This window comes from Scyliorhinus canicula, unplaced genomic scaffold (assembly GCF_902713615.1).
Source record: "Scyliorhinus canicula unplaced genomic scaffold, sScyCan1.1, whole genome shotgun sequence".
Taxonomy (NCBI): Eukaryota; Metazoa; Chordata; class Chondrichthyes; order Carcharhiniformes; family Scyliorhinidae; genus Scyliorhinus; species Scyliorhinus canicula.
Genome location: NW_024055620.1, coordinates 1 through 8,914, shown reverse-complemented (window position 1 = coordinate 8,914; position 8,914 = coordinate 1). Strand labels below are relative to the sequence as shown.

General features: G+C 48.2%; 1 long non-coding RNA gene across 1 annotated transcript; it reads left to right on the top strand.

Moving 5' to 3' along the window:
- Positions 1–3,032: 3,032 nt before the first annotated feature.
- Positions 3,033–6,545, top strand: LOC119960547. Its single transcript, XR_005459439.1, has 2 exons — positions 3,033–3,454; positions 6,330–6,545. It is a non-coding gene; the product is annotated as an uncharacterized LOC119960547 (long non-coding RNA).
- The last annotated feature ends 2,369 nt before the right edge of the window (positions 6,546–8,914 follow it).

The window sequence follows — 8,914 nt, the reverse complement described above, 5'->3', positions numbered from 1 at the left end:
GCTCTGCATCGTCAGTATGAGGGGCTATGTACCAGCGACATAGACAGGAGGCTCTGCATCGTCAGTATGAGGGGCTAGGTACCAGCGACATAGACAGGAGGCTCTGCATCGTCAGTATGAGGGACTAGGTACCAGCGACATAGACAGGAGTCTCTGCAGCGTCAGTATGATGGGCTAGGTACCAGCGACATAGACAGGAGGTTCTGCATCGTCAGTATGAGGGGCTAGGCACCAGCGACATAGACAGGAGGCTCTGCATCGTCAGTATGAGGGGCTAGGCACCAGCGACATAGACAGGAGGCTCTGCATCGTCAGTATGAGGGGCTAGGCACCAGCGACATAGACAGGAGGCTCTGCATCGTCAGTATGAGGGGCTAGGCACCAGCGACATAGACAGGAGGCTCTGCATCGTCAGTATGAGGGGCTAGGCACCAGCGACATAGACAGGAGGTTCTGCATCGTCAGTATGAGGGGCTAGGCACCAGCGACATAGACAGGAGGCTCTGCATCGTCAGTATGAGGGGCTAGGCACCAGCGACATAGACAGGAGGCTCTGCATCGTCAGTATGAGGGGCTAGGTACCAGCGACATAGACAGGAGGCTCTGCATCGTCAGTATGAGGGGCTAGGCACCAGCGACATAGACAGGAGGCTCTGCATCGTCAGTATGAGGGGCTAGGCACCAGCGACATAGACAGGAGGCTCTGCATCGTCAGTATGAGGGGCTAGGCACCAGCGACATAGACAGGAGGCTCTGCATCGTCAGTATGAGGGGCTAGGTACCAGCGACATAGACAGGAGGCTCTGCATCGTCAGTATGAGGGGCTAGGCACCAGCGACATAGACAGGAGGCTCTGCATCGTCAGTATGAGGGGCTAGGTACCAGCGATATAGACAGGAGGCTCTGCATCGTCAGTATGAGGGGCTAGGCACCTGCGACATAGACAGGAGGCTCTGCATCGTCAGTGTGAAGGGCTAGGCACCAGCGACATAGACAGTAGGTTCTGCATCGTCAGTATGAGGGGCTAGGCTCCAGCGACATAGACAGGAGGTTCTGCATCATCAGTATGAGGAGCTAGTCACCAGCGACATAGACAGGAGGCTCTGCATCGTCAGTATGAGGGGCTAGGTACCAGCGACATAGACAGGAGGCTCTGCATCGTCAGTATGAGGGGCTTAGGTACCAGCGACATAGACAGGAGGCTCTGCATCGTCAGTATGAGGGGCTAGGCACCAGCGACATAGACAGGAGGCTCTGCATCGTCAGTATGAGGGGCTAGGCACCAGCGACATAGACAGGAGGCTCTGCATCGTCAGTATGAGGGGCTAGGCACCAGCGACATAGACAGGAGGTTCTGCATCGTCAGTATGAGGGGCTAGGCTCCAGCGACATAGACAGGAGATTCTGCATCGTCAGTATGAGGGGCTAGGCACCAGCGACTATAGACAGGAGGCTCTGCATCGTCAGTATGAGGGGCTAGGCACCTGCGACATAGACAGGAGGCTCTGCATCGTCAGTATGAAGGGCTAGGCACCAGCGACATAGACAGGAGGCTCTGCATCGTCAGTATGAGGGGCTAGGCACCAGCGACATAGACAGGAGTTCTGCATCGTCAGTATGAGGGGCTAGGCACCAGCGACATAGACAGGAGGTTCTGCATCGTCAGTATGAGGGGCTAGGCTCCAGCGACATAGACAGTAGGTTCTGCATCGTCAGTATGAGGGGCTAGGTACCAGCGACATAGACAGTAGGTTCTGCATCGTCAGTATGAGGGGCTAGATAACGGCGACATAGACAGGAGGCTCTGCATCGTCAGTATGAGGGGCTAGGCACCAGCGACATAGACAGGAGGTTCTGCATCGTCAGTATGAGGGGCTAGGCACCAGCGACATAGACAGGAGGCTCTGCATCGTCAGTATGAGGGGCTAGGCACCAGCGACATAGACAGGAGGCTCTGCATCGTCAGTATGAGGGGCTAGGCACCAGCGACATAGACAGGAGGCTCTGCATCGTCAGTATGAGGGGCTAGGCACCAGCGACATAGACAGGAGGCTCTGCATCGTCAGTATGAGGGGCTAGGCACCAGCGACATAGACAGGAGGCTCTGCATCGTCAGTATGAGGGGCTAGGCACCAGCGACATAGACAGGAGGCTCTGCATCGTCAGTATGAGGGGCTAGGCACCAGCGACATAGACAGGAGGCTCTGCATCGTCAGTATGAGGGGCTAGGCACCAGCGACATAGACAGGAGGCTCTGCATCGTCAGTATGAGGGGCTAGGCACCAGCGACATAGACAGGAGGCTCTGCATCGTCAGTATGAGGGGCTAGGCACCAGCGACATAGACAGGAGGCTCTGCATCGTCAGTATGAGGGGCTAGGTACCAGCGACATAGACAGGAGGCTCTGCATCGTCAGTATGAGGGGCTAGGCACCAGCGACATAGACAGGAGGCTCTGCATCGTCAGTATGAGGGGCTAGGCACCAGCGACATAGACAGGAGGCTCTGCATCGTCAGTATGAGGGGCTAGGCACCAGCGACATAGACAGGAGGCTCTGCATCGTCAGTATGAGGGGCTAGGCTACCAGCGACATAGACAGGAGGCTCTGCATCGTCAGTATGAGGGGCTAGGCTACCAGCGACATAGACAGGAGGCTCTGCATCGTCAGTATGAGGGGCTAGGCACCAGCGACATAGACAGGAGGCTCTGCATCGTCAGTATGAGGGGCTAGGTACCAGCGACATAGACAGGAGGCTCTGCATCGTCAGTATGAGGGGCTAGGCACCAGCGACATAGACAGGAGGTTCTGCATCGTCAGTATGAGGGGCTAGGCACCAGCGACATAGACAGTAGGCTCTGCATCGTCAGTATGAGGGGCTAGGCACCAGCGACATAGACAGGAGGCTCTGCATCGTCAGTATGAGGGGCTAGGCTCCAGCTACATAGACAGGAGGCTCTGCATCGTCAGTATGAGGGGCTAGGTACCAGCGACATAGACAGGAGGCTCTGCATCGTCAGTATGATGATGTGAGTGGGCAGCTATGTAACCCGCCCAAGGCCATTGCGCGCGGAACAACCTTTATCAGTGTGTGTAACTTGAGGCTCGGCAGAATGCGCCTTCTCCAGCCATAACTCAGATGGCTGTACGTGTTACAATCCTAAGTAAAAATGATCTACTTGATTGAAGCCTTACTGTGTCGACTCACTCATTGAACTGAGATTTAGCCTAACAAATTGGTGACCCCGACGTTGGGGGGGAGTCGAACACAACTCCGTTTAAGATCGCAGAGACAATTAAAAGCCGGCTAAAAAGAAGGTACGGAGTCAAACCTGTTAAATCAAAACTCCAAAATTGAAATTTTAAATTGTGTAATAATTGTCTCAGTGATTGAAAAAGGAGAAAAAATTAGAAGACGACCATAGCCGGACGTCAAACGCCTTGGGATTGTGACACGTAAGTGTTAAGTTAAACTTAAAAGTCCTTAAGGTGTAAGATTCATGTTATTACCTTCGACCAAATATTAGTGATAATATTTACTTAAAGTCTTTACTTAAAAAACTGTCAGATCTCAGAAGTAGAGTGAGAAGGAAATAGAATTATTACCTTCGACCAAATATTAGTGATAATATTTACTTAAAGTCTTTACTTAAAAAACTGTCAGATATCAGAAGTAGAGTGAGAAGGAAGTAGAGTCTTAGAATCGGAAAATTGTTTTGTTGCCTTAGACTGGTTATTAAGAACAGAGATCTGTCACGTGAAGGTCGGGCATTGAAAACAAAACAGTTTTGGATCTATTATCACCGGTTCATAAGAGACTTGAAATATAAATGTCCTTGAAATATAAATGTCCTTGAAATATAAATGTCCGGTAACATTAGCGCGCGAAAAGAGCATAAAAATTTAGAAGAAAAATGGCCACTGGGGGAAAACTAATGCATTAAAATTGGGTATAAAATTGACAGAGAAAGAAATAGTTAAAACAGCCAACGTCTTAAAAAAAAAGGACGGCACATATGGGAAAATAACCAAGTCATTAGGCTATCCGCCTTGAATCTGTATATTAATCCATGTGAGTTTAAGCTTAAGTGAGATAAGGTGCTGTCAGGGACTGCGGAGTTCCCAAATCTTATCTCCCAGAATTCTGACATAGTAAACTGCTTTGTTACTGATATTCAGGCCTTTGTGTGAATATTTTCACCCCTAACATTTAGTGTAAGTCTGGAAGGATTTGCTGAGCTGGACGTCGCTCGAGCCGGTGGACAAGGCGAGTAGTCAAACCTTTGACCGCCTAAAATTAGAATCACTTGGCAAGGCGGACAGACGGTGAGGTAACATCCAATAAATCTAGTATCAAGGCCAAATGAGTAAAAAAGTCAGTTTAAAACATTTTTTTGGTTTTTGAAGAGCAAAATACTCTGGTAAAAAAAACAATGATCAAAGATGGGTGTGATTTCTGTGGAACAGAGAAAAATGGTGAGATACACAGAAGTAAAGATAAGACAAATAAAGTTCTAAGCACAAATGATAAATTAAACCTTCATACCATTTGGAAGACAGGCTGGTTTAAAGGAATTGAGCTCTAACTCCTTTAAGCAAAGCAATCAAGTGGGTAAAGATAGTGTAAAGACCTCACAAAACTGCCAACAATTACGGCTAACGACTGTCCCGGAATGTCTCAAGGAGAAAAAAAAATCAAATTAAGTGAAGTCCAAAAGATCAGAAAGGGGCTAAAACACTCAATTACTTTTGTTCAGGAATATCTGAGGATGACTAACCCCCCCTCCCAAAACAAAAAAATGGGGAGGAAAATCAATACAAGGTTACGGTTAGAAACTTAAGAATGGATACATGTCGAGAATAACTTCAGATCGTTTCAAGCCGTCCAGATAAATTCAGCAGTAATTCAACTCACTTGAAATAAAAGAAAAATAAACATCCAGTAATGTCTCTTTCCAAAAACCGGTTAAATAACGAACATTGAAAATTGAAAGAAAGGATGGGTAATGTCTAAGGTCACATAACGGATGGAGATGGCATCATGCCAAGTTCTCCACCACTTTTGATTCTGTACAAAAATTTAACCATTTCAGCAAGCAGGTCATCTGCACAAAGAAATATACATCTCTAAGAAAAGCTAATGCCTCTAAAATTAATCAGTGGAAATTGACTTAAATGGAATGACACAGATAAAGTTTTTGAAGGAGATTGAAAATTTTGTTCAGCATTTTAATTTTGTTCCATTTTAGAGAAAGAGAGAGACAGAGTTACGTCGAGAGAGTTACGTAGAGAGAGAGAGACTGATAGAGACAGCGAAAGTTGAGAGAGCGAAAAAGAGCGAGTCAGGGAGAGACAGAGAAGGGCAGGGGTAGTTAGATAAAGGTAAAGAGAAAGAGCGACAAGAGTTCCAGAGACAGACACAGAGAAAGAGAGAGAGAGAGTTTTAGGCATCTAAACTTTGTTCTGAACTATTCACAGTCTTTGTATTCAGACTTTGACTTCAGACCTTGACTTGTTACGAGCTGTGATTATTTGAAAGCTTCAAATTGTCTACGCATTGTCTTTAAAGATTATAGTTTGAGTACAGTTAACAATTTTTTTTCTTTTCAAAGGCTATAATTTTAATCAGGGTGCAAAATCACGTATGTAAAAATAAGAAAATATTAGTTTTATGGTGTTCAGTGGAGGTTAGGATAGTTGAAATACATATGACAAATATGATCAAGCCGGTGTTTCATTAGTTCAGGGTTAAAACTTCCCTGACACAAATAATCATCAGTAGGGTGAAACTAAACTGTCTCACAACGCAGATGTTTTAATTATGAGATTGCAGAATGACTTATAAACAACAGATGGGTAAATGAAATATGTCCATGAGTTTCAATAACATATTGTGTTCCCTGAAAAACTTGATAACGGGAATTTGGCAGCACTCCAACTTTTACTCCCAGCCATTTGAGTGAAAAATTTAAAAACAAGTTTAGAGATGCGAATGGCATCATTCCAATTTATGCACCCACTATACCCCCTTTTTGTCTCTGCAAGACAGTCAACCCTTTCAACAAGCTTTTGTGTGTAATCCAGAAGATGTCTTGACACTCCCATGCTGGTTTGCCTGCGAGTTCTGGCCTTTTAAATTCTGATAAAGTAATGAACAGTCCACACAGCTGAAGATGCTTTTTAATTGGAACTTACAAATCTTAAGTTTTGAATTTTCACCCTCTTAACGACCCAGGACCCAAGACCAACCCGGAGTGGGTGCAAACATGGGAAGATAGGGAAATTGAAATGAGTCAATATATCAAAATGCTCGGTAACATGGTCACTTTAGTTTCGCAACAGGTGAACAACGCGGCCGGTGACGGAGAAGAAGGACAGGAGAGTCCGATAAAAGAAGGGGACCTGGTGTGTATCAGAAAACCCGGAAAAATCCCGTGGGCTGAGGGCATTCGCCAACCGGGAGGAACTACCTCCTAAATACCAGGACATGAAGATATTTTTGACCAAGAAGAGTACTTAGAAGCTGAAATGTGAAACTGGGGGGGAAGGGAACCAAAGAAAAACGCGCGGGTTATAAGGGGCAAGGCAAAAATTGTATATAATGTACACCGCCCCTGGGAAGGACTTGAGACTCCGGCGGGTCGAGCCAAGAGGATGGGGGGGGGGGGGGTCCTCACCTACCAGAGACCTCAGGACCCAACCAGGCGGTATAGAACGCTTGGCAAAAAGGGTTTTTTATTTTTTATTTTTGCGCGCGTTTCAAAACATAGGGGGCGCGGGAAGTAATTGTTGTCCTCATAAGAGGACAAAGGAGGGATTGTAAGGTATATTTGTGCAGCTGCTTCTAGCTCTGACTAAGGAGGGCGATGGGGGTGGCGGTTTAGATAACATTTAGGTTAGCAACAGTACTGTGAGTGGGCAGCTATGTAACCCGCCCAAGGCCATTGCGCGCGGAACAACCTTTATCAGTGTGTGTAACTTGAGGCTCGGCAGAATGCGCCTTCTCCAGCCATAACTCAGATGGCTGTACGTGTTACAATCCTAAGTAAAAACTATCTACTTGATTGAAGCCTTACTGTGTCGACTCACTCATTGAACTGAGATTTAGCCTAACAGTACGCAGCCTTGCGGGACCCCGGTATTGAGGACTATTGTGGAGGAGGTGTTGGTGTTCATTCTTACTGACTGTGGTCTGTTGGTCAGAAAGTCAAGGATCCAGTTGCAGAGTGGAGAGCCAAGTTCTAGGTTTTGGAGCTTTGATATGAGCTTGGCTGGGATTATGGTGTTGAAGGCGGAGCTGTAGTCAATAAATAGGAGTCTGATGTAGGAGTCCTTGTTTTCGAGATGCTCTAGGGATGAGTGTAGGGCCAGGGAAATGGCGTCTGATGTGGACCGGTTGCGACGGTATGCGAATTGAAGTGGGTCAAGGCGTTCCGGGAGTATGGAGGTGATGCGCTTCATGATCAGCCTCTCTAAGCACTTCATTACAACTGACGTCAGGGCCACCGGGCGGTAGTCATTGAGGCACGTTGCCTGGTTCTTCTTTGGTACCGGTATGATGGTGGTCTTCTTGAAGCAGGTGGGGACCTCGGAGTGGAGTAGGGATAGGTTAAAGATGTCTGTGAATACCTCTGCCAGCTGGTCTGCGCAGGCTCTGAGTGCACGACCAGGGATACCGTCCGGGCCCATCGCCTTCCGTGGGTTCACTTTCAGGAAGGCCGATCTGACTTCGGAAACTGTGATGGTGGGTATGGGTGAATTATGGGCTGCTGGGGCATTCGACAGCGGATTGTTGGTTACCTGCTCAAACCGAGCATAGAATGCATTAAGTTCATCGGGGAGGGGTGCGCTGCTGCCAGAGATAATGCTCGGCTTCGCTTTGTAGCCCGTTATGTTGCTTAGTCCTTGCCACAACCGCCGAGAGTCTGTCTGTGACTCTAGCTTGGTTTGATATTCTCTCTTGGCATCTCGGATGGCTTTGCGGAGGTCGTACCTGGATTTCTTGTATAGGACAGGGTTGTCTGCCTTGAACGCCTCAGATCTGTCCTTCAGTAGGGAGTCAATCTTGCGGTTGAGCCATGGTTTCCGGTTGGGGAACGTACGTACTGCTTTCTTTGGCACGCAGTCGTCCACACATTTGCTGATGAAGTCTGTGACGGTGGTGGCATACTCATTTAAGTTAGTCGCTGAGTTCTTAAATATGGACCAGTCCACTGTCTCCAAGCAGTCACGTAAGAGCTCTTCTGTCTCCTCGGACCAGCACTGCACAACCTTCTTAGCTGGATTCTCCCGCTTGAGTTTCTGCTGGGCCTGTGTCGGCACTGTCAGAGGGTCAGTCAGTATACAGGGCAGGGGAGTGATGATGGGCCTGTGTCGGCACTGTCAGAGGGTCAGTCAGTATACAGGGCAGGAGAGTGATGATGGGCCTGTGTCGGCACTGTCAGCGGGTCAGTATACAGGGCAGGAGAGTGATGATGGGCCTGTGTCGGCACTGTCAGAGGGTCAGTCAGTATACAGGGCAGGGGAGTGATGATGGGCCTGTGTCGGCACTGTCAGAGGGTCAGTATACAGGCAGGAGAGTGATGATGGGCCTGTGTCGGCACTGTCAGAGGGTCAGTCAGTATACAGGGCAGGAGAGTGATGATGGGCCTGTGTCGGCACTGTCAGCTGGTCAGTCAGTATACAGGGCAGGAGAGTGATGATGGGCCTGTGTCGGCACTGTCAGAGGGTCAGTCAGTATACAGGGCAGGAGAGTGATGATGGGCCTGTGTCGGCACTGTCAGCGGGTCAGTCAGTATACAGGGCAGGAGAGTGATGATGGGCCTGTGTCGGCACTGTCAGTGGGTCAGTCAGTATACAGGGCAGGAGAGTGATGATGGGCCTGTGTCGGCACTGTCAGCGGGTCAGTATACAGGG